This window comes from Pleurodeles waltl, chromosome 12 (genome assembly GCF_031143425.1).
Source record: "Pleurodeles waltl isolate 20211129_DDA chromosome 12, aPleWal1.hap1.20221129, whole genome shotgun sequence".
NCBI lineage: Eukaryota > Metazoa > Chordata > Amphibia > Caudata > Salamandridae > Pleurodeles > Pleurodeles waltl.
In genome coordinates, this window is record NC_090451.1 from 89,812,204 (window position 1) to 89,835,908 (window position 23,705).

Consider the following 23,705-nt stretch of genomic DNA (forward strand, 5'->3'; position numbering starts at 1 on the left):
GACACGTGGCCCTGATTTACTGTAGTTGAATGCAGACGCTTGTGTGAAACAAAGTGCAAACAGTACCAGTGATAAACTTTTGCATGCAATACAATTGTTTGTGGACTAAAGCAGCACTAACAGTGCAAAACAGCATTGAGTCTTGTGACACAAAACCACGGATGATGTAGGCAAACACCATTCCATTTCTCACTAATCGTTACCTACTTAAGTCACACGCGGGAGCACCACCACTGCATAACATTTGCAAAGATTGCACATACCAGGCAAGCCCCCTTGGGTGGTTGGTTACATGAGTGAGAATTGCACTTGATGATTTCCCTCAGACAAGTCACACAAGGGAGTACTCGATCTGTACCTATGTGTGTAGGGGCAACATTACCTTGGACTTAGCATTACGTGAGCTCCACACAATCTGTGTTTGCATCACAGGTGACAACATAGACATATTATGCAAGTCACTCTTTGTTGGTTGTATGAGTGACAATTGTACTCAATAGCCTTAGTCACACAAGATATCACTCAATTAGGACCTCTTCACCACGGGGCACCACATTTAATGTGTTGTCTTAGCATTACATGAATGCCATGCTATTTGCATTTGTATTACCTATGACATCATTGGTACACAACATAGTGGAAATATGAACATATGCTATTTTTCCTTGTTTGCACAATACAATGTTGCAGTTTTTCAACTGCGCGGATTCACCGCTAAAGCCTAGCCTTGTTGAGATTCAATTTGTCTTCCAGCACATCAGAAATGTGCTAGCTGTCAAATAACCCTTTTAGGTATCTCCATGTGACATGCAGAGGTAAATAAGGTAAGGGGGCCAAAACTTCATTATGTGAAGTTCAAAGTCCATACACAGGCAGGTACATTTACAAGGGCTCATTAAGTAGTTACATAAACCGATGAATAGAAGCTAAGGGCAAATTCAGCTGTATAGCGAAAGCCGATTCTACCCAAGGTGACCATCCACTTTCATTACTTTAACTGCCCGAGTAGATCTACTTCTGGTGCTACCAGGTCATCTGGACACAGGCAGGCTGGAGGTTCTACCCCCATGGTGACAATTCTGACTTTGGTTTCCTGGTCACCGGTTGTTGTTTTTTAAGGTACCTTCTTCTCGTCCCGACATGTATCCGCATGGTCTCTTCATTCGCTGTCACTCCAGCTCCAGTACTCAGGTGTTCTCAGCCCATAGTCGGGCACTGTTAGAAGTCACAGTTATGGGCATCTTCTCGGAGGAAATCCACCTTCTTGGTTGATCAATCTAAACACGTCTTTTGAAACCCTGTTCCTAGCTCTTCTGCCGCTTGACTACTTTCAACCCCACAGGTTAACTCCTTGCCATCCTGGTCCAAAACAAGACCTCGACTGAGAACTCAAGGCCAAGAGTCCCCAGGAGTGACATTTGACAAATGTTGAGTAACTAATATACAACTTTTATGAAGTCAGTGGAACCACGGTGAATGTTCAAGAGTGAGACTGTTCTCAGAGAAGTGAGATCACATCAAACGATGGAGGCTGTGCTCACACTACCGAGTCGGGCCAGTATGTCTGATTCACTCCGAATGAGCGAGACTGTACCCACTAAACAAGAACTCACCCTTCTGAATGGCATTGTATCCCACTACATGGAACTCACTCCCAATGAATAAGTGTATTTTCCAAGGCATGAAATTGAAATCCAGTGAAAGAGACGATACACTGAAGGAAAACTTGTGTACCATGGTCGGGGATTCCACCCAAGTACTGAGATTGTGCCTTAGTTGAGAGCAACTGTGCACCAGGTTATAGGACTTCCAAACAATGAGTGAGTCTGTTCTCCAAGAAATTCATTTCATAAACAGTGTGTGAGATTGGGCTAAGTGAAGCTCGCTCCCCCCACCCGAGTGAACATGGGCTTCTGAGGCACGCTACTCACACTCAATGTGAAAGTCTCTGAAAAGGGCACAAGAGTCACTTTCATTGACACAGAAAGTAGACCACCTTTTAGAACATGCACCAGAAGAGTTAGATGATGCCCCACGAAGTGACTTACAACAGAGGAGTGAATTTGCGGACAGAAAAGCGAGGCTCAGCATCCTCTGAGTGAGTGATACTGTGCTCAACACCTTCACCGGTGCCTCACACCAATGAGTGAGACAGTGCTTCAGGGCATGAGACTTGCTTAGCTATTGTGGTATTTGGTGCTGTCTCTCATCCGCTAGTGCCCCATATCCTGTGTACTTCCCACTGGTGCATGTTTTTGGAACTTTGGGTTCTGCTCTGAGAGTTCTTCCTGTGATGCATGTGTGAGGGGAACGGGACGGCCATTTTGGCATTTTTAATTTACTGTTCCAACATGGCAGATGGCCATGTTACGACTTTATATTAAAACATATATACATAGTAGACAGATGCGTGAAAAAGAAGGTGCGTAAGGGCTGGCAGCAGTATGCAGCTCCCATGCCCTTGCGGAAGAAATACATTAAAAAAAGGAAAAAACTGAAGGGGAGCAGCGGGAGCAACATATAGGGAAGCAAACAGCCTGTTTTAAGTGTGCAGCTACCTGGCACTCACGGGAAAATAAAAATAAAAAGTAAGCATGGCTACGGACAGCAAGAGAGTGGTTTAGTAGTGCCATACCTTTGCTGGTGAAAAAAATGAGAAAAAAACATAAAGCGAGGAGCGGTGGGGGAGCAAAAAATGAAGCGTGGTCAAGAAGCTACAGGAAAAGCAGAAGAAAGTGGGGCCAAACGTGAAGTAAGACAAGCACACATGCACCACTTGGAATGCTAAAAGAAATAAGCATTGGACAAGCCAGGTGATCTCAAATATGAGACCTAGTGGCTTTGCAATAATGTTTAGCCTTGTTATACAGCAGTGCCGCTGCTGTGCAGCATGGTTAAAAATAATGTTAAAAAAAGAAGAGTGCTATGATGGGGGAGTCGCTTCATTTTGTAGGCTATGCCAACACGGATGCGTATGCCATCAAAGTGAGGCAAGGCTTTTTTTTTATATGTCAGTCTGAGAGAGATTAATAAATAAAAATTGCACCCAATGAACTTTGATATAGTGGTAATGCGATTGAAATTGTTTTTTTTAAACAAAAGGGGTAGTGGGTGAGGAGTGGGTGGGGGATGAGGCAACAGGAAGGAAGAGAGGGCTGGAAAGCACTGGCCAGGCAGAGAAGGACAAACGCGCAGGCCGGCTTTAGCTCTGCTGGTGCCCGGTGAGACTTTTTTTGCCCCTCCCCCTACAAATGATCTCCTTTTCCACAAATTCCCTCACTACCATCCTTCAACAGGGTCCGTCATTTCTCCATAGCCCCTCTCTCATATACATTTCATTTGTTTTATATCGTTACTCATACCAGTGTGGGGTGTGAGAGCACTTGACATCACACACACATTATACAGACAATGAATCATGTGTGTAAATCTCTCTTTAAGAAAAGGTTACAAAAGACAAGGAGGATTACAAGGTATAAGAATCACATTTCATCTATACCACTATGTAACATTTTTTAAGAGTATTTGTTCTGGAGAAGCACAAACTCAGGATTTAAAACGTGCTATGGTGGTTGGCATAAAAATGTATTTCTCCCCAAACAAGCCTGTTTTAACAACATTGGGAGAATTAAAGACTGGGGGAAAACATATCGTTCTAACCCATACCATGCAGTTTCCATGCAGCTCTTTGATGACAGTTCATAGGTCACTGTGTTTATTAGGATTATAATTTCCACATAAAATGAATGTCTGTTGTCTGCACGGGGCACATTCTGTGCAGCAGGCATATTAATCATCTGCTCTACTTTATAATGAGTCAAGTCTGCCACTAGATGCAACTCTGATCTCTCTCTTCAGCACGAACATTAATCACCAGAGTTATCTTTACATCTTTGCTGTTGCCTGAAAACTCCTGGACACACAGAAAAGTCAGCAGCAGGTGCTTCTAACCCCATAAGTTATTTTTAAACACAGCACCAAGTAGAGACGCACCAGTCACACTGCTCTAAAGCCAGCCCTGCAAGCGAGAGACAACAAAGGGGAAGCACACCAACAATGCAAGACAGGGATGTCAAAGCATTAAGACAATGTAGGGTTGGCTGGTATGGGAAGCACAGGGACACAATAGGGTGGGTATCAGGCATGGGAAAGCACACAGACAATTGAGGTTGAGCAGCTGTGGTAATGGGAGAGCAAATGCACCACCGAGGTGAGTGGGGAAACAAGAACGTCAATGGAACAGGGAGAGCAGGCAGGAAGCAAGAATGCAAGTTAGGGAAGGAGAGGGGTTAAACACAAAGGCGAGATAGAGGAACATACAGTAAACAAGGGAGACATCTGGAAACATATGCACTGTCGTAGAGTTCTTAACCAGAAGGAAAAACGTAGCCACTGAAATGGGAGCAGTGGAAAGAAAAGTAATTGGTGAATGCTCCAGGGGAGGGACAAGCACCAGCAAAAGGAAAGCCCAAGGAAGCCGATTAGTGAGCAAGCAAATGAGAAATAAAAGTGATAATACTGTCAATTGATGGTAAGTACACTGTAAGCTTACACCATCTCTCGCAACAGTTAGTAGTTTCATGATTGTAATCAGTGGAAGGTGACAAATCATCCAATGATAAAGAGCCTAAACATTTATGCTTCAGGGGAGAGATAAACAGAAGAAGAGGAAGGAAATCCATTGAAAAAAAATAGTTTGGCAAGAAAGCTAACTGATCATAAACAATGAGATGGCCTATTTTGTGAAATTTTTTATTACACACAATAGAACTTCAAGAAAAGACAATTAAAGCTGCTTGTAGACAAGGCCTAATGAGTGACACTGGGATAAAATGCTAAATTGCCTGTATGTTTTTAATTTGCAATAATGACGTTTTATGGCTCATTCGAACATTTAGATTCTTGTGAGTGTTTTTCTTTTGCGAGCGTAACATTGATACTAAGAAGGAGGATCTGACTCTCCTGGCCAGCAGCTTTTTCTAAAGATTCTGTAACTTCTTCCTAAACTCTACTGCTCTTTATTCAAACACTGCAGCCTGCAGTTGCTCACCAAGAGGGACATTCCACTGACAGCTCTTCTCAGTGTCAATTTTATCTCGTTTTACTTCTAATTTTGACCTAGTTTTATCACACCTGACAACTCTGTGCCTCAAACATTAATCTACTGTGCTACTCTCTGTCTCATCTTCCATGTTCTCCATTTCCCTCCCTTTTCCTTGTTACCTCTTCCTCCTTCTCTTTTTCCCTTTTACTGCCTTTTTTGTTTACATTTTTTCCTTCTGTAATAACTTTGTTCTCTAGCACGATGATACCACACATAACTCTGTTTTTGTTTTCCGAATGAGGTACATTCACACTGCACTGTATTTTTCTCTACTGATTGTCTGACTTGTCCCTTATCTCTGCTGTGTGACCATCTCCATGGGAAGTGCTGCTTTCCATGTCACTGTTTATTTTATATATATATATATTTTTTTTTAGATATTTCCAAACTTGCATGGTCTGTAATGAGAAATTCAACTTTTTTATGTGTCATTTAAATTTGCCAATTTCAGGTTGTTGAAGTGATACCTTTTTGTGTGCTCGTAGAGGCGTCCTATGAGTCTAGACAAGCAGGGGAAGAATGACAGGTAACCATCAAGGTATCCTTGAGGTGCCCATGTAAATGGCCATGGAGCCTGCAAACCCTTCCACTTACTTAATGATACAGTACAGTGTAAGGCGGGTTTAATGATCCCTTTTCAGACAGTAGCCTGCAAAGTTCTCAACTTTCTGAATGAGTTCATTGTACGGGGAGAACAGCGTAATGTAAGGACACCAGACATACCTTAGTAATCGCAATGTCTGGGCCTTCTTGTGATTATGGTATTTAAAACCTCCTGGAAAGATCTTTCAAGCCTTCATTTTCTTAAGACCTTTAATCCATTTACTGAGACCACCAAAGGGTGAATTCAAGGAACTCTTGGCTTAAAAATAAGTTACTTCATGCCAACATGTGCTAAGACACATTGCTCAAATGGCTCACTTGATTTCACAGAACAAAATTAAAGAAATGCTTCTCCTCTGGGGCAGGTTTTGGTAGCAGTAGCTCTTCCAATGCACAAGTCCTTTAAGGTCCTACGTATACCAATGATTCTAATAAAGAAAGGATTTGCAGAATTATTAATGCCAGATTTGGAGTTTCTTAAGAAATACTGGAGTATGCATGTCTTGCAGAACATTGAAGGCACTGGAGCCGAGGAAGCTAATATGGGGGTGAGGGGAGTCAAAGATGCCGTTTTCTAAAAGGTACGTACCCCGTGCCACTACATACCTGAGCAGAGCATCCATGAATAGACACTATTCAAGCTAAACATCACTGTCTCAAACACCGCCAAAATGTGTTTAACCCAGATAAAGTACAGCGCCACAGTAAGTAATAACGTATTTACATTCAAACATAATTTACTGGTGGAAACCCAGTAACAACTTGAAATTAAAAAGGCACTTGTAACAAAGTACACCTTACACAATGTGATAACAACCCATTGTTAAAGACCTACTGTTTTTAACAAATGCTTTTCACAATAAATCATCTAGGACTTCTGCTCTTTCATAACTTTTCATAATAAGCGGATGATTCCTATGTCATTATACATAACTATTCACAGTGCGCCAATCAGGCCAATCGCGTGTCACCATAACAACCTGGGGCCAGAAATACAGGGTGACGCTCCAGTGGCGCTATTCACTGCACAATATTTACAAGGAGGCACTAAGCCACTTTTTGTGGCTTAACGCCGCCTTGTAAATATGGCCCCCAAAGCAGTTTTCTGCCTCGGAGGGGGATGCAAAGGGATTTCCTGTGGGCGTTCCAAGATTTACAAGAATTCGTAAATCTGTGGCAGCGCCAAAAACTAACACCACCACAGGGGTGGCGTTAGCGTTGCGCAACAAGGAGGAATACTTATATTACTCCTCGTTTTTTATTTTTCTATGTGTGCTACATTCAGTAGCACACATAGAAGGAGCAAACTGCCATGAATGATTGTTTATGTGCAGGAAGGTGTCCCTTCCCGCACATAAACAATCATTCAAAAATGACAATTTGGTACTTCTATGTGTGCTGCATCCTGCAGTACACACAGAAGTGCCAAATCGCCATTGTAGATTGTTTATGTGCAGGAAGGGACATCTTCCAGCACATCAACAATCACACCCCTCCATGCAGACACCCTTGCACTATGGTGGCAGCTAAATTTAGCGCCGGTGCAAGGGGAAACACAGGAGTGCGCTGTAATGTTTGTAAATACGACGCATCCCTACATTTCAAAAGTGGTGCGGCACTCCAAATGTTGTCACAGCGCCGACCTGCACCACTTTTTGGTAAATCTGGGCCTTAGTTCTACTGTTCTGAGCATGAACTTTTCTCCAGGAAACCATTAGGCCACAGTAGTAAAATGGCAATTGTATACAAACTTACAGTTGGCTAAACAACATTCTATCTGTCCTAAAAGGGTCGAACAAGGAGCCTGTCAGAGCAAATCTATAATGGTGATTTTTCATAGAGGGGAACCAACATCAAGATCCTTCTCTGCAGACATTAATGCAGATAACTAGCAATCCACCCTTAAACAGATTGATTGCAATATGTGCTTTTTTACAATAAATATGTCAGGCATACTTCCTTTATTGTACCATTTCATAATAAACATATAGGGCCTATAGCTATGCTCATTGGCTTGCTATCCGAACCAACGAAACCCTTCAGTATTGAGTATAAGCTTTGCCACAAGCTAAACGTGCACTGCAACCATTTGTCAGTGGAAGCACACAACTTTGGCCCAATCAAATACTGCACGAAGGGAAACAAAAATGTAGGTGGAGCTAAGTCCCTCTCCCGTGCTTTTTTTGTTGATCAGCTATGGTGAAGCATCTGCTGCACTGTCGAGAGAGACCTAAAAATGAACGCAGTGCAGGAGGTGAGGTTTGCCATTGGAATGGTGAAAAATATGGCACTTCGGACTGCCGGGGGATTAAGTAGCTTTCAGACCTCAATAAGATGCTCCTCTCTTGTGTGAGCACCCTGTCCCACAAACCCCTGTAAAACAGCTATTTATCAAATGTTTAGTTTCTCTCTCGTGGGATAAATGATGGCTAAGAGCTTTTCACAATTTTAGCTTCATTTGGAAAAGATAAACATATTATGGGTGTTATTACAACTTTGGAGGAGGTGCTAATCCGTCCCAAATGTGACGGATATACCACCAGCCGTATTACGAGTTCCATAGGATATAATGGACTCGTAATACGGCTGGTGGTATATCTGTCACTTTACCGTCACTTTTGGGACGGATTAACACCTCCTCCAAAGTTGTAATAACCCCCTATATATTGATTTAAATACACATATGGAAAGCTTAATATAGATGTATCTAAGTAGTTGATAATCCCCAGTGTAGGCATATAGTCAGTCAATTTATGGCACTGAAGCCCCTTCTCATAGGCGTAGTTTGCATATAGTTACTTGATCAATGTTCCCTCAGATAAGCATTTTTGCCCTATTTTTAAGTGACTGACAGGCCCTCTTTAAAGCATATTGTTCTTATATTTAAGTGGCTGATAAGGTTTTGTTAATCATCAAATATTTAAGGGGGTTATATCCCCCTTAAGTACACATATTCTAAGCGTTTCTAGATGGCCGATAACACCTCCTAGAATATGTAGTACATATGTAAGGTGGATGATAATCACTATGGGAAGAAAATTTAAAATGTACTTAAGTAGTTCAGTTTTCCTCTCTGAGTGACCATGGTGCAGGAGATTTAGGAAATAGGATGGAGATAAGGAGTGATGGTAAAATAATCACATGCTGTTGATTGAATAGCGTGCCTTAGGAACATTGCTATTAAAATGATTTTTGAACCCAAGATGGAGTGTCCGACCTGGAAAGAGCTAGATTGAGATTTTTAAAAAGCGTCATAGGAGCATGTGCGACAAAGGCCAAGTTATTTTTCAAGAAGCTACTCTTGCAGTGAGAGAAGTGTGCCAGTGACTCTAATGAAGGAAACAATTGCAGAATTATTAAAGCAGATTTGGAGTTGCTACAGAGTACTCACCTTAAGAAATATTGGTGCATGTATTCCTTGCACCATTTTGAAGGGACTAAATGTAAGTCACAGGCTCAAATACTTTAAAAAATGTGTTTAAACCAGATAAAACACAGTGCCAACAAAAGACTTAAAATAATTTACAGATTTATTATTTACATACAAACATAATTGACTGCCAAAAAGGCACCATTTTTCAAACTTAAAAATAATGTTCTATATCGGTGTGAAATTGGTATGCATAAGAAAGTTCTTTAATGGTCAAGTCTTCAGCATTTTCTCTTTAGATTTCTAAGGTGCCCAAACCAGTGTAACGAGTGTATTTGATTGTTTTTTGCAAGTTTTACTGGAGGTACCTGTGATGTCCATATTTAATTAGCCCTACACACAGTTACGAGGAGGTGTAACAGGATTTGGTTGCATGCAGCCTTCCACAGTCCAAGAAAGGGGAGAAAGTCGGTGGATACATGTAGTTATGATTGGATATTGCGTTACTTAGGTCAAGTAATTTTTGGGTGAATATCTGTGGTGCCTTCATCACAATTTGCAAAAATGCACATGTACACAAAGACATACACATGCACATCTGCATTTTAAGCTTAAGCACATTGACATTCTAATTGGTAGATGTTTAACACCCGAGACTAGTGCATGTGGCAAGTGCAGGTCCTACACAAGGTCATTACTATGAAACCTCCTAGTGTGCACCAGCAGGAGGCGCCAGATTGCCACCTGGAAATAAAGCATGGCTACATTACCAGAGGATGCAGTGCAAAATGGCAGTCGGCACAAGCTATGTGAAATCCATACTATGCACACCTCCAGCCTCAGTAGGCTTGTGGAAGCAGAGATTATAGTCAGGTGCTCGGTTGCCACGTAGGTGCAGTGAGGAGAAAGACGTTGGCAGGTGTATCTGCAACGACATTCCACAGTGTATCCCTCAGCTGGAGAGGGCTTGCCTGCAGGTTCACCCTTGTTGGAGCACAGAGCATCTAGTGAAGTCAACTCCTTTAAGAAGGCACGGGGTCCACTAGAAACAAGCACCATCAGTCCTAGAAAAAAATGGTGGCAGGAGAAACGCCTCTTACAGAGATCAATGGTGGTGCCGGGTGATGTCACCTGCTTTAAGAAGGCATGGGGTCCACTAGAAACAAGCATCATCAGTCCTTGGAAAAAATGGTGGAAGGAGAAACGCCTCTTATCCAGTGTGTTCCATGTAGATATGCAGATGGATCCTGCCATATCATAGACTGCCAGATGGACTTCAGCCTTGGGCAGGGATTCTGTTCTTCATATGCTGCCTGCTTTTTGTCAGCAATGCCACTGTTTGCAAAATGTAAGGCCTAAAGGCTCTCTGGTCCAGGCTATGCCTCTCCTACAGCAGCTGCACCCTTCTGATTTCACGGTCATCATCCCAGGAGCTGGTGATTGGTCAGCTTGCAAAGCTGAAAACTCTTTAATTTGTTTTCTGATCATTGGTCTGAGCGTGGTTGCTGTTAGAAGATCCTTGAGCAAGGATGAATGACATGAGTCCAGGCCTTTGCTCCGCCTCTTCCGGTTGATCCAGAAAGAGTACATGAGATTCACTTTCTGGCACTGTTTCTATGTTTACAATCTCCAAACTTGGCTTATCTGTGAAGAAAAGAAATACACACTGTAAATGGCAGAACATGTATCAAAATCAGCTAAATCTAGAGGATAGGTTAATAATAGTAACTACTACAGGATGCTGTGCTCGTAGTTAGTATGATGTGTGGCATGCAGCTTGTTAAGTACTGGGAGCATTTAACTAGACTGGAGAGCCAGGGAAGGATTAGTTAGCGACAAGTGGAGAAAGTAGAGGCTGGTAACTGCAAACATAGCTTTCTAGGCATTGAGGTGACTGCATGTGGAGGGTTACAGTATGAAAGAGACAGATGTAAATAGATGATGTGAGAGAATTGTAGAGAATAAAGGGAGAAAGAAGCCGTGTGTGTGAAAGAATGACAGTGCGTGACAGAGAGAAAGGCTCCACTTCTGTGTAGGTGTATGTTTGAGAAAACGAGAGAAGAAAGGTTGCGTGTCAATGCATTATGTGAGGTAAAAATGGTATTATATATAATGGGATTGTGCTATGTTACGTGCATTTGTGTACGACTTTTCTACCCTTAATATGGCCCTACGGCACTTCCAAAATGTGGTTCCCATATGTGTTTATGGAATTCTTTTTACCAAGTCAAAGTGGTTTGGGGGACATTGCTTTATTTGTGTTCCTAATATTTAGGAGTGAATTATACTAAATAGTATCCAGGAAGGTCAGACTATGCTTATTATTGTCTAGTAATGGATTCATTTGGATAGTGGCCGACAGCTCTTCCAAGGCGAGTTAAAGGAAGTCTCCATCTTTCACCACTTTACTGCCACACTGATGTACCTGTATGTCACAAAAGGGTGCACCGACTGCAAGACATCATGCAGCACATAAATGGCTCTTGTAAACTGCAGGAATGTAAAAGGAAGTGCCCTGGCCATGTCTGCGTAAAGTCAGAACACAGATTCTAGAGAGGTGCTGACCACTGGAGTGCACGGACACGTCAACAGTGAAAAGTTTACCTGAAGACATAGGCCCTCATACAGAGTTCGGTAAATATTGCAAAAAACAGTAGATTCAAAAATACTGCACAAGATCATGGCTTCTTCATGTTTTAAGTTTTGTTGCAATATCAACGGTGACATTACCACCTGTGGCGCTGTTTCTACATGTAGATTTGGAAAGCAATCCAAACAACTAAAATAATTGTAACAGCTCAGAAAAAAAGTTGCTTGACTAGAAAGTAGGCAGTATTTGGTTACTACCAATAATGTAACAAGAGTTAAGACACAAACAATATACGTGAACATGCTGGCATCCACTGCAGAACAGTATTTATACTGAACATACGTAATGAGTCATTTGATCTTGCTTGGCATATGGTGGAGCACTGTCATGGGGTATATATGTGTGCCAGCGTTAGTAGCCTGCTCCTCTGGTGCAGTATCTGCATGCTGTTCATGTCACTACCATCAAAGGTGACAGCCTCACTCCCTGTTATCCAGGACACCTTTACCAGCCCTGGATGTTCACCTCGCAGTTCCTTGCACAACTGTGGGGTGCATTATTTTGTCGAATGAAAGCCCAGATCTGGATACAGTGTCAGTGATGAAATGAAATAGAGCGGCCTCCATGTTATCATCACAGGCTGTAATTAAAAATCCCACACGGTGGGAACATCAGTGTTGCCACAGATGGTTATTGCACAGGTTATCAAGCCTTGAGGAGGTGCTTGTGTTAGCAAATCCCCTGGATGAGATCACATTGTTTGCACCTGTGGCTATTTCCATCAGTACAAGCCCTTTACTGCGCCAAGGTGTTTAACTAGAGCATGCTCACAACTGAATGTTCAAAAGATAAATGCAAAGGCTCAGAAGGGGTCAAGTATACCTGGAGAATGTCTGCTGTTACACTGAGTGACCAAAAGAGAATTCAGGATTTTACCAGGAAAAGAAGAGGATCATTTCATAGTTGACCTGCTTTTGTAGAGCGAAAATCCCTATCCAATCGTGAAGGTAACAAATATATTAACAATGTAGGAGGAGAAAATTAGTCAGTAATCAATATCTTCTCATCATAATGTGGATTCCAGATGAGTGCTTTGGTGGTGTCTGCCTGCCATACCATTGCATGCTTGAAGGAGCATCAACATGCTTATTGCTTTCTTTTGAGACTGCCAGGTGATCATCTCACAAAAAGGAGCCTGCCACTTGTATTGATTGAAAAGTCTCTCATTTGGAAACAATTATACAGCCAAAATGGATCCCTAAATAAATTCTCATCAACAAAAATATATGAAGTGGACAGCTGCAAGGAATACAGTCTAAGACCGCTCCCTATTGTGTACCCTACTTTTTTCACAGGGCAAATGAAGATAAAATAGGGAGAAAATTCAGAGTACTGGATTCCCAGGCAGGAATAGATTTCAACTAGTATAGTCACAAATACAGCTACTGGAAAATGAGTAATACATCCGGAAAACAAATAATGTTTAGAATGGCAAAGCCTATTTGCTATACTGACTGCAGACAGTTTACATAAAATGCAAAAGGGGTGCAATTGTTGTAGAGTATCTGTTCTGGTAAAGGCGCACTTTAGAAGACTTGGTAACATGACTAGTAAAGAAATCTCTCTCCTTTACAAACTGTTTAACTTTTCCTTCTTTTATTGGATATTAGACATCTCATTGAAGACGCCTACATACCTTCCTGGACTTTAGAGACTTTTCACAATTACTTAAAGCCTAAGGAATGTCATTATTACATTTTCTTCACCTTTTTTTCATTCTTACTTCCTTTCTGTCCTTCTGAATCAAAATACTTTTCAGTTTTTGGAAGTGTAAGAATTAAGATTGCTATAATATATCTTACATTTTTACTTGAGTGGCTTTGGCATTTTATAGAATCTAAAGGAATGTGACTACGATTTTCTTTAAGATTATAAGATAACGAGGACACTCCATGAATGACTTAGGATTGCTACAGACCTTTCCTTCAGTTATACTATACATTTGCCTCTTCAATCAATCAGTGTATTTGTAGAGCGCACTACCACCCGTGAGGGTCTCAAGGCGCTGGGGGGGTGCTGCTACTGCTCAAATAGCCAGGTTTTGAGCCGCTTCCTGAAAGTCAGCAGGACTTCGGTCTGTTGTAGGGGCAAGGGAAGGGTGTTCCAGGTCTTGGCGGCGAGGTGGGAAATGGATCTGCCTCCAGTAGTCACTCTTCGGATGCGGGCGGACGGTGGCAAGGTCAGCTGAGCAGAGTTGGCGAGACGGGGTGTAGAAGGTGAGTCGTCTGTTGAGGTAGGCTGGACAGGTGTTGTGGAGCGCCTTGTGTGCATGGGTGAGGAGCTTGAAGGTTATCCTTTTGTTGACGGGGAGTCAGTGTAGGTCTCTCAGAAGGGGAGTGATGTGGCTGCGGCGGCGGGCATCGAGGATCAGGTGTGCGGAGGCTTTTTGTATGCGTTGCAGTCGTTTGAGGAGTTTGGCCGGGGCTCCTGCGTAGAGGGTGTTTCCGTAGTCAAGTTTGCTGCTGACGAGGGCTTGAGTGACTGTTCTTCCTGTACCTGTGGGGATCCATCTGTAGATCTTTCGGAGCATGCAGAGGGTATTGAAGCAGGATGAGGAGACGGCGCTGACTTGCTTGGTCATGGAGAGTGTTGAGTCGAGGATGATGCCCAGGTTGTGTGCATGGTTGGTGGGTGTTGGGGCTGCTCCCAGAGCAGGCGGCCACCAGGAGTCATCCCAGGCTGAGGGGTTGGCACAGAGGATGAGGACCTCCGTCTTATCTGAGTTCAACTTCAGTTTGCTGTTCCTCATCCATTCTGTGACGGCCTTCATTCCTTCATGGAGGTTGGATTTGGGAGTGAGGGGGTCCTTGGTGAGGGAGAGGATCAGTTGGGTGTCGTCAGCGTAGGAGATGATGTTGAGGTTGTGCAGCCGGGCGACGCGGGCAAGCGGGGCCATGTAGATGTTCAAAAGTGTAGGGCTGAGGGACGAACCTTGGGGAATACCGCAGATGATCTTGGAGACTTCGGAGCGGAAAGGGGGGAGGCGGGCGCTCTGGGTTCTGCTGGAGAGGAAGAAGGTGGTCCACTCCGGAGCTTTGTCCCGGATCCCTGCGTTGTGGAGGCGTGTGCGTAGGATGCAGTGGCAGACGGTGTTGAAGGCGGTCCAGAGGTCCAGGAGGATGAGGGCCGCGGTTTTGCCGTTGTCAAGCAGGGCCCTGATGTCGTCGGTGGCAGCGATGAGGGCGGTTTCAGTACTGTGGTTGCTTCGGAACCCTGACTGGGATGGGTCCAGGATGTTGTTTTCTTCGAGGCAGTGGGTCAGTTGTCTGTTGACGATCTTCTCGATGACCTTGGCCGAGAATGGGAGCAGGGAGATGGGACGGAAGTTCTTGAGGTCTTTCTGGGCCGCCATGGGTTTCTTGAGTAGGGGTTTGATCTCAGCCTTCTTCCAGCTCTCGGGGTAGGTCGCAGTCTCAAAGGAGATGTTGATGACTTTGCAGAGGTGGGGTGCGATGGTGGTGCTTGCTTTTCTTAAAGATGTGGTGCGGGCATGGGTCTGACGGAGATTCAGAGTGGATGGTGCCCATGGTTTTCATTGTGTTGTCTTCGTTCACGTTCGCCCAGACGAGCATGGGGTCCTAGTTGAAAGTGGGTGGAGAGTCTGAGGAGTTGGTGATTGGCAGGGTGATCTGGCTGTTGAAGCTGTCATAGATGTCTGTGATCTTGTGGTGGAAGAAGGCGGCGAGGGAGTTGCACAGGTCTTGTGAAGGTGGGATGTCGTTTGTGCTGGAGCTGGGGTTGGAGAGTTCATTCACGATGTTGAAGAGCTCCTTGCTGTTGTGTGCGTTGTTGTCCAGGCAGTCTTTGAAGGAGGCTTTCTTGGCAGATCTGATGAGGTGATGGTGATTGCGGATGGCGTTATTGAAGGTGGCATGGTCGTCCGGTGTCTGTTCGAGGAGCCACTTTCTCTCCAATTTCCGTCAGGTTTGCTTGGAGGCTTGAAGGTCCAAGGTGAACCAGCTGGCTCTTTTGTTGGCACCTCTGTTGGAAGGTTTATTGAGCAGGGCGAGAGTGTTGGCACAGTCGTCGATCCAGCGCCAGAGGTTGCAGGCTGCGAGGTCAGGATTTGTGGGTTCGGTGAGTGGTTTTTGGGCGAGGCTGGTATTCAGCTGGTCTTGGCTGATTTTGCTCCAGTTGCGGCGGGGGATCTGTTGGGTGCGTGGTGGGTTTCTGGAAGGTGAATTGGATGCAGCGGTGGTCGGTCCATGGGAGTTTGGTGGTGTGGCTGAAGGTGACGTGGGGGCTAGCGGAGAAGACGGGGTCCAGCGTATGTCACAATAGCATAGAAGTGTAGCTACTATTGATCTTTCTTCATTCATTTCTTTATTAAATTCTGCCTTTATAAACGTTCAATTCTTCTCTGAAGACTTGGTTATAGAATTGCTCTGGAAATAATGCTTTACAACAGACTTAACACTTTTGGGGTGATTTTGGAATGAATGTACTACAAATCTGAAATTGATTCTTTTTTAAGAAAAGTTTTACAGATCCTCGAAGACTTGACAGTTTGGTTACCACAGATCTTTTATAATATACTTTAGGTTAACTATGGAAGCCTCAATTAAGTGACTTCAACACATTATCCTTTTTTATTTGAGAGTCTTTACAATTTTTAGACCTTTACGTAACGTGACTACTACAGAACTTCCATCACTTTCCGAAAGACTTAGGAATGTGACTACAACAGATCTTCCCTTCTGTACTATGTAACGGTCCTGGAAATCTGAGAATTGAGAACGTTGCATGGGTTTGTCCCTTTGTGAGAATGTTTGATGCTTCTTTTAAGCCTACGGAATACAGCTGCCCCTGGGCAACCATATTTCATCATCAGGAACATTTGCAGAAAGGAGTATCAGAGGTACAGCAGTCAAAGCCATACTGTTGCTTCTTGCCACATCTGTTGACAGCTTTTCAGTCATTATGATTGAACCAGTCTGATTACTGTTTTTTTTTTCAAAGTAAGAGCGCTTTCAACTTTTTCTACTGTTTTGACTTCTCTTGGCATTGGCCACCATTCACTGCCAACATGCTGTAGCCTCACCTTACACTACAGATCTTACAAAGCAGTGATCCAGAATGTGTATTAATGGGCATCCAATCTTACTTCTTGTGATGTCATTGGGGTGAAATGATATGTGAAGTCACTTCCCCTACTCGTAAGGCTTTGACACTACTTTTGTGGAGGGCATGGAGCAGTTGGTTCCTGTAGGATACAGCCAAACAAGGGCTGAAACGGGCATTAGCTAAACAATGTGTTTGGTTAGCATGCAACAGATTCTTCTGCAGTTCCAGCTTTTCAGAGTCATGCCAATAAAGACTGACATTGCATGGCATGGGTTTTCAGAGGTGGGCATGTGATGTGACCTGCTTTGCCCACAGTCTTGTGAAAAAAAAGGTCTCAACATGTTTCTACAGGCCGGTCTGCCTTTGAAGAAGTAACAGCGTGTATTTTTGTTGGAGCATGTCATCCCTTCATCAAACAAGCTACAGAGATGCAACCCTAATCCCAAGCAGGCAGGTGCACAACATTATAACATCAAGGTGTTACATTTCATGCAAAGTCCCATTACAAATGGGCTACTTCTAAAATGGCATGCACACAATTAGTTACTACTTTTATTTTGAAAGCTCTACTTAGATCTACTAATTCGCCAACTACTAGTAGTAAAATACACTAGATCTACAATAAGAAAAAATATTCTACGTAAGCTGTAGTTAAGACCTACCAGGATGGTCAGGCAGCTTTCTTCTAAGTGGCACAACTTCACCGGTTCCTTTAGTGTTTCCTGGGTGCAGTGTACCCTCAACTTTCACCGCTGAGGAGAGGGAGTCCGTCCCATGATGCGTCAAGTGTGTAATGTGTGTATTACTCACTACTCCTTGATTTACCTAAATAAAGCCATTACAGTTTGTAATCCTAATTAAATTCTGTAAGCACACCCTTCATGAGCTCTGGATGGCTAAGGATGCTCTCTGTCCACTTCCTGAACGTTTACAGAATTCGCAGTTGTTAATCACTGATTTGCTCACCTACCCTCCCATCTAGTTAAAAGTACCAGTAGTAGGTACTGCCTTAGAAACAAAAATCTTAGAGCATTACCAATATGGTGTGGAGCCACCAAGTTACCTTCCAGACAAGACAGACGTCCACTGCCTTTCCATACCTTCTGAGGAGGAGCCCTATCGGTGCACGAGGACGAGTCACCAAAAGTGTTAGCTGACCTCTTAATGCATGGAGCAGGCCTAGGCATTCCCATAACTCCTTGCTGGTTCTTCTCACATCTAAGGAAATCTACAGGAAGACAGGTAGGAAGTGAACTGCCACTAGGAGCAGGGACTGGTCGCACCAGGGTACAAGGCAAGCACGTTCACTGGCCTGCAGCCGGCAGCTTGCAGCTCATTGGCTGCATGTCTCCAATGAGATTGGAGGTTGGAAATATCCCAAAGTATGGTGGGGCTGAAACAGCCACTGTCTCTGTAGAGCCAAAGGCTCCAGGAATCGAGTACATCATTTTCAGAAAACACTGCTAGGTGGCCTATGACTTCCCCGCTCTAGTCCATGACAGACGGGGGATGATCAGCGCTTGCGTACAAAGTAGATAGGGCCACTGAGGTGCCAAGCACAGCTAGAAAGGCAATTAAAATACGTCTCCTGGCTATGGAGAGGAGGCCATTCCGTGAACAACTCCAACTGAATGCTTCCCTCCCCAATCACAGCACACATAGGCAGGGACGTTGGAACCCACAGAGGCCCGGATTGGCACGAGGCGGCAATGGAGAGGTGGAGGGATCCCTGGCTCGTGGTCGGTGCTCTCTGTCTTAGCAGGTACCACACTCTGCCTGCTACATCACTCATGGAGCGATGACTGAGCCCTCATGAATCTTCTTTGGCTCGGACAACTACTAGAGGCCCAAGGGCTGGACTAGCCAAAGCTTGGTTGTGTGGCAACTTACAGAACTGGGTTACTCAGCGGGGCAGCATCGAATATTAGCTTGTTGCCACCACGAAGCGGTGCATGACCATCTTCGCCCTGCATCTTGATGCAGAGATCCAGACTTTAAGAGCTTTTCACTTATTCTGTTTGAATCCATCAAAGCAGGCGTTGCACTGGGCAGGTCCTGGGAAGGCATAAGTGATGGAGCCATTGAGGGCGCTGTAGCGGTAACTCCAGCTCTTCCTTCCATAGCAAAGTCCAAATGACATACAAATTGAGGAGGATGCCTTAAAATTTACTGAGAGTTGCTGCTTGAGGGGCAGAGACTGCCCGGTCAGTAGGTGTGCATATATTGCAGCGGAGCCTAGTGGTTCCCAGTACCTGTACATCGGCTGCAGTAACGTATATATTTACCCTCATAGCCACATGTTTCAAACGCAGTGGGTTCGATGAGACTTTCATTCTGTGGGCTGAAACGCCATTTGTTTTGGTGATTAATGTCTTCCAAAACCCCATCTGTTTTGGAAATCGTTGGGAAAGCAAAACTGCTTTTCTCCACACCAATTCTTTGGCTACAAAGACTGGAATAGGAGCTGGTCTGCTGTTGCAAACAAGACACTGTGGTGTGATTCCATAGAGGCCCTCTTCCTTAGCTCAGACTCAGCAATGCTGTAAATGGCCACTGTGTGACGCTATTGCATCGTTGTACGCAAGCTTCTTCCTGCTGGTCGCAGTTAGGCCACACGTGGATATTTTTAACTTTAGACTGATACTTAAGAAATGTCTCTGGAGCTTCTAATGGTACCCAGCGCTGAAGTACGCGACGACCTGAAGAAACAGATACCAGTACAACGTTAGGGCTTGTGAAATGCCGGGGTCTGCACTTCTTCAAAGCAGCCTTAAGGCGCTGCCGGCACGTGAAGAGAAATAAAAATTAAAGGCCCGATAAGGGGCTATAGAGACTTATAATGGCAAAATCGTCCGAACTATCAAACGGCCACCCGCCTCTGCTGACGGGACTCCGAGACTCCATCGTGCATTCCCACTGCTAAAGCTGCCGCCTGGTTCCTCGCCAGCGGGCACCATTACTGTGGTGCCCACGTGGCACCTTGCAACGCTGGTGGCGGGCAGACTGCGCTCTCTTTTCCAGGAAAGGAGTGTTCCTCCCTCCTCGTGTGGCGTCTCTTGCTTGCAGCCCCCCTCATTTCTGGGATTTTGGGTTCTGTTGGGGCTCCCACCATTTCCGTGCCCACTAGAGATCGATTGATGGGCCAGCTAGCGCCCAGCGGAAAAAAATCGCATGCCTGAGAGTTTACCAGCAAGGATAGCCTCAGAGAGGCCAAGCTGCTGGGGTGGATGCGGCTGGCCCCACTTGCCATCGGCTACCTAGGCGTGGTCGTGACCACGCTTCCCCCTCACCCGGTCCCAATTCAGTAGGACTACACCTAGGCCGGTCCCATAGCGGGTAGGGTCGCCACCTCTCCCAGAGAAAAATACATGCCACCTCTCCAGGTTTTTACATTCTGCAAAAGCCCCGAATATGATTCTTAAATAGGCCTTGATACGAAAACTTCTATATTGATTTTTAAAGCGGGGTTTTTTATCTTAGTTTATTTTAATTATCAGTCAGGGGCAGCTGTAGAAAACATTTTAAAGTGTTTATCTTGTGTTTACTGTTTAAAGTATGCACTGAAAAAAGGAAAGGAGAAAAAGAAATACCAGGTTTAGGTGATCTTCCTAATCTTTGTACCGGCCGTGAAATTAAAATACAGTTCATACCGGTATAAAACTAGGGGTTCCAGAAATGCCCAATCCCTGCTCCTGGAACCCTCCACCTTCAGGCAAGAATGGCACACGAACCAGTCCTTCTCTGGCAGCTCCACTAGAATCTGGAATTCCCCGCCTCCCTCACTCTTCTGACCACCTGCCTAGCAACGTTCAACAAGCACCTCAAGCTCCTCCTGTTCGACAGACATCTTGGTGAATTCACCATCGACCAGACCTATTTATTTCACCATCTACCAGACTTATTTATTTTCTCCACTGCGTCCTGATCTGCCTTTGTTTTAACTGTTCATGCCCTCTGCCCAATTGTTGTAACTATCTCTTGCGGTAACTCTCGAACACATACACTGTTGTAAACATCTAAGTCTAACTACTATTAATGTAACCTGCTGTAACCCTGTATCTTGTGTGTTGTTAAGCGCTCTGAGGCCTTCAAGTCATGCCCACGCAACATAAAATTACAAAAATAAAAATAAAACCGGCCAGGTGTCATCCCTTTTGGGGTGGGGGTGGGGAATGGGGTCGCTAAACCGGCAGCTTGACCCGCTAGGCATGAACAGTGTGGGCAGATTCCCGGGGCTGCACACCAGTACAACACAGCCAGGCCATGGCAGGAAATGGGCCTCCTTGGAATTGGGCCCCCAGAATGAGGTCCCCTTCCCCTGGCCTTGCTGCTATGGTGTAGCGAGGCAAATCCCAGAGGAGGGAGAGCCTGGCCCTGTTGCAAAAAGACACATTCTGCAGGTCTGTCTTGCAATTAGGCATATGCAGAAAACCATCTCTCCCCCCCCCACCCACCCCCACACACACACAGAGGCACCACAGGATGACTATGGCCCTGCTGTTTACCTTCCTGGCAGTATTAGCCCTCTTTTGTCATAACCAACCCTCAAACCTTCAGCCCTTTAGGAGCTGTGAAGAAGTCCCTGAAGGTGGCTGAGAGGGAGGGGCTGCAGCCCCGGAGGGGTCTGAACAGCCCGGAATGTGTAAGCAAATTAGAGTGGTCTAGCACACTGCCTTTCTGCCCCGGCCCCAAATATCATAGAACTGGCCCTGGCTTGACCTATTGGGCAGCTCTGACCACAGCCAGATTACAGAGAATGACCCCTCGGGCCCCTGACGTTTGCATTAATAATCTGCTAATCTGACTGTAATTAATTCCTGTGCAAAGAGTCTAGACCTCAGCATGAGGAACCCTGCAGAGTAGACCTCAACACCTAGAAATGACAGGAATGCACAAGAGGTGTGGCTTCCAGGGCAATATGCAGGAATTGTTAGCATGGAGAATATTGTCTGTAGTAGTCAAACAGAGTTTATTCTATAAATATTTAAAAAAAAACATTCTCTTGTCTTCGATATAATACCACGTAGCCAGCTAGTTCTTCCATTGGTGCTGGAAATGCTTCTATTTACAGGGTATGCTGTTAGTCTGTGGCTCTTTATTGTTTGATATTTTTTATGCTGGTTATCTTTTAATCTCTCACTCTCCCTCTTAGTTTCAAACTTCTCTTATTGGACTATAACATTTTTATGTTATACACTCCATTGGCCCAGTGGTTAGGTCCGCACTAAACAAAGAGCTTAAAATAATAGCTCAGGGGACCAGGTTTGCTCCCATTTGCATATCCTTGCCCTTATCACTCCCACTTTGTTCATCTACTCTGCCTCAGGTGTGTTTCACCTTAACAGGTGAGGGAAGCTCACTCAACTCAGTAAAACAAAGGTTGGGAATTCATACAGCCCAGCACCTCATAAGGCATCCTAGTCTTATACACACTATCCCAGTACGTAAAGGTTTGTCGCCTAACCCAGCTGGGGAGTGTCCTCTACAGAGGGGAACTCCCACGGTTATCACATCACCACAGACGTACCAACTGATAGAAATACAAAGAAATGTAGGACCCCACCATTAAAAAACATTTGAGAAGTCAGTTGTGAAGGCTGCTTATAGGCAATAGATCAAGACTTGGAACTTATGCGCAATCAAACCTTCTCCACGCACAACCACCAGGCGATTGGACATTTTCAAAATGGTGCCACCTAAATCCAAGCTAGTTCTTCGGAGGGGCTGTTGCTATCATCGAGAAGATAGTCAACAACCAACTTTCCCGCTTCCTGGAGGACAACGGGCTACTCAACGTCTCCCAGTCTGGATTCCGCAAGAACCACAGCAACGAGACCGCCCTTATCGCCTGCACCGACGACATCAGAAGCAGGCTCGACAAAGGTGAAACCGTTGCCCTCATCCTCCTTGATCTTACCACAGCCTTTGACACCGTCTGCCACCACACCCTTCGCACACGCCTCTTCGAAGCTGGAATTCGCCACAGAGCCCTGGACTGGCTCACCTCCTTCCTCTCTAGAAGAACCCAAAGCATCGGCCTCCCCGCGTTCCTGTCTGAGGCCACCAAAACCATCTGCGGAATTCTCCAGGGATCCTCACTCAGCCCCACCCTCTTCAATGTCTACATGGCTACGCTTGCCAACAACGTCCGATCCCACGGCCTCAACATCGTCTCCTACGCAGACGACACTCAGCTCATCCTCTCTCTCACGAAGGACCCCGCAACCGCTAAGAACAACCTCCACACCGGACTCCACGCCATCGCCAACTGGATGAAAGCAAGCTGCCTCAAGCTGAACTCAGGGAAGACCGAGATCATCATCTTCGGCCCCAACAGATCAGCATGGGACCACTCTGTGGTCGGCCCCAATGCCCACCACCCATGCATGCACACAACCTTGGCTTTATACTGGACTCCTCGCTCTCTATGACCCAGCAAGTTAACGCCATCTCGTCCTCTTGCTGCAACACCCTTCGAATGCTCCGCAAGACCTTCAGATGGATTCCCATGGAAACCAGAAGAACAGTCACCCACGCCAGCAGCAGACTGGACTATGGCAATGCCCTCTACGTGGGAACAACGGCCAAGCTCCAGAACAAACTCCAACGAAACCAGAACACTTCAGCATGACTCCTCCTCAACCTCCCTCGCTATGAACACATCTCTGCCCACCTCCGAGACCTCCACTGGCTACCTGTCAACGAAAGGATTGTCTTCAAACTCCTAATCCACGCTCACAAAGCTCTCCACGACGCCGGACCGGCCTACCTCAACGAGCGTCTTAACTTCCACATCCTGACACGCAAGCTCCCGTCCGCCAACCTCGCCCTCGCACCCGCCCCCCACATACACCATACCACAACCGGCAGCAGATCCTTCTCCCACCTTGCCGCCAAAACCTGGAACTCCCTCC

At 45.1% G+C, this 23,705-nt stretch overlaps 1 protein-coding gene across 1 annotated transcript in view; it reads right to left on the reverse strand.

Annotated features, from left to right (window-relative positions):
• TMPRSS9 (transmembrane serine protease 9) overlaps positions 1–23,705 on the reverse strand; it is a 143,657-nt gene that overhangs the window by 73,974 nt on the left and 45,978 nt on the right. The gene's annotated exons all lie outside the window — the stretch shown is intronic.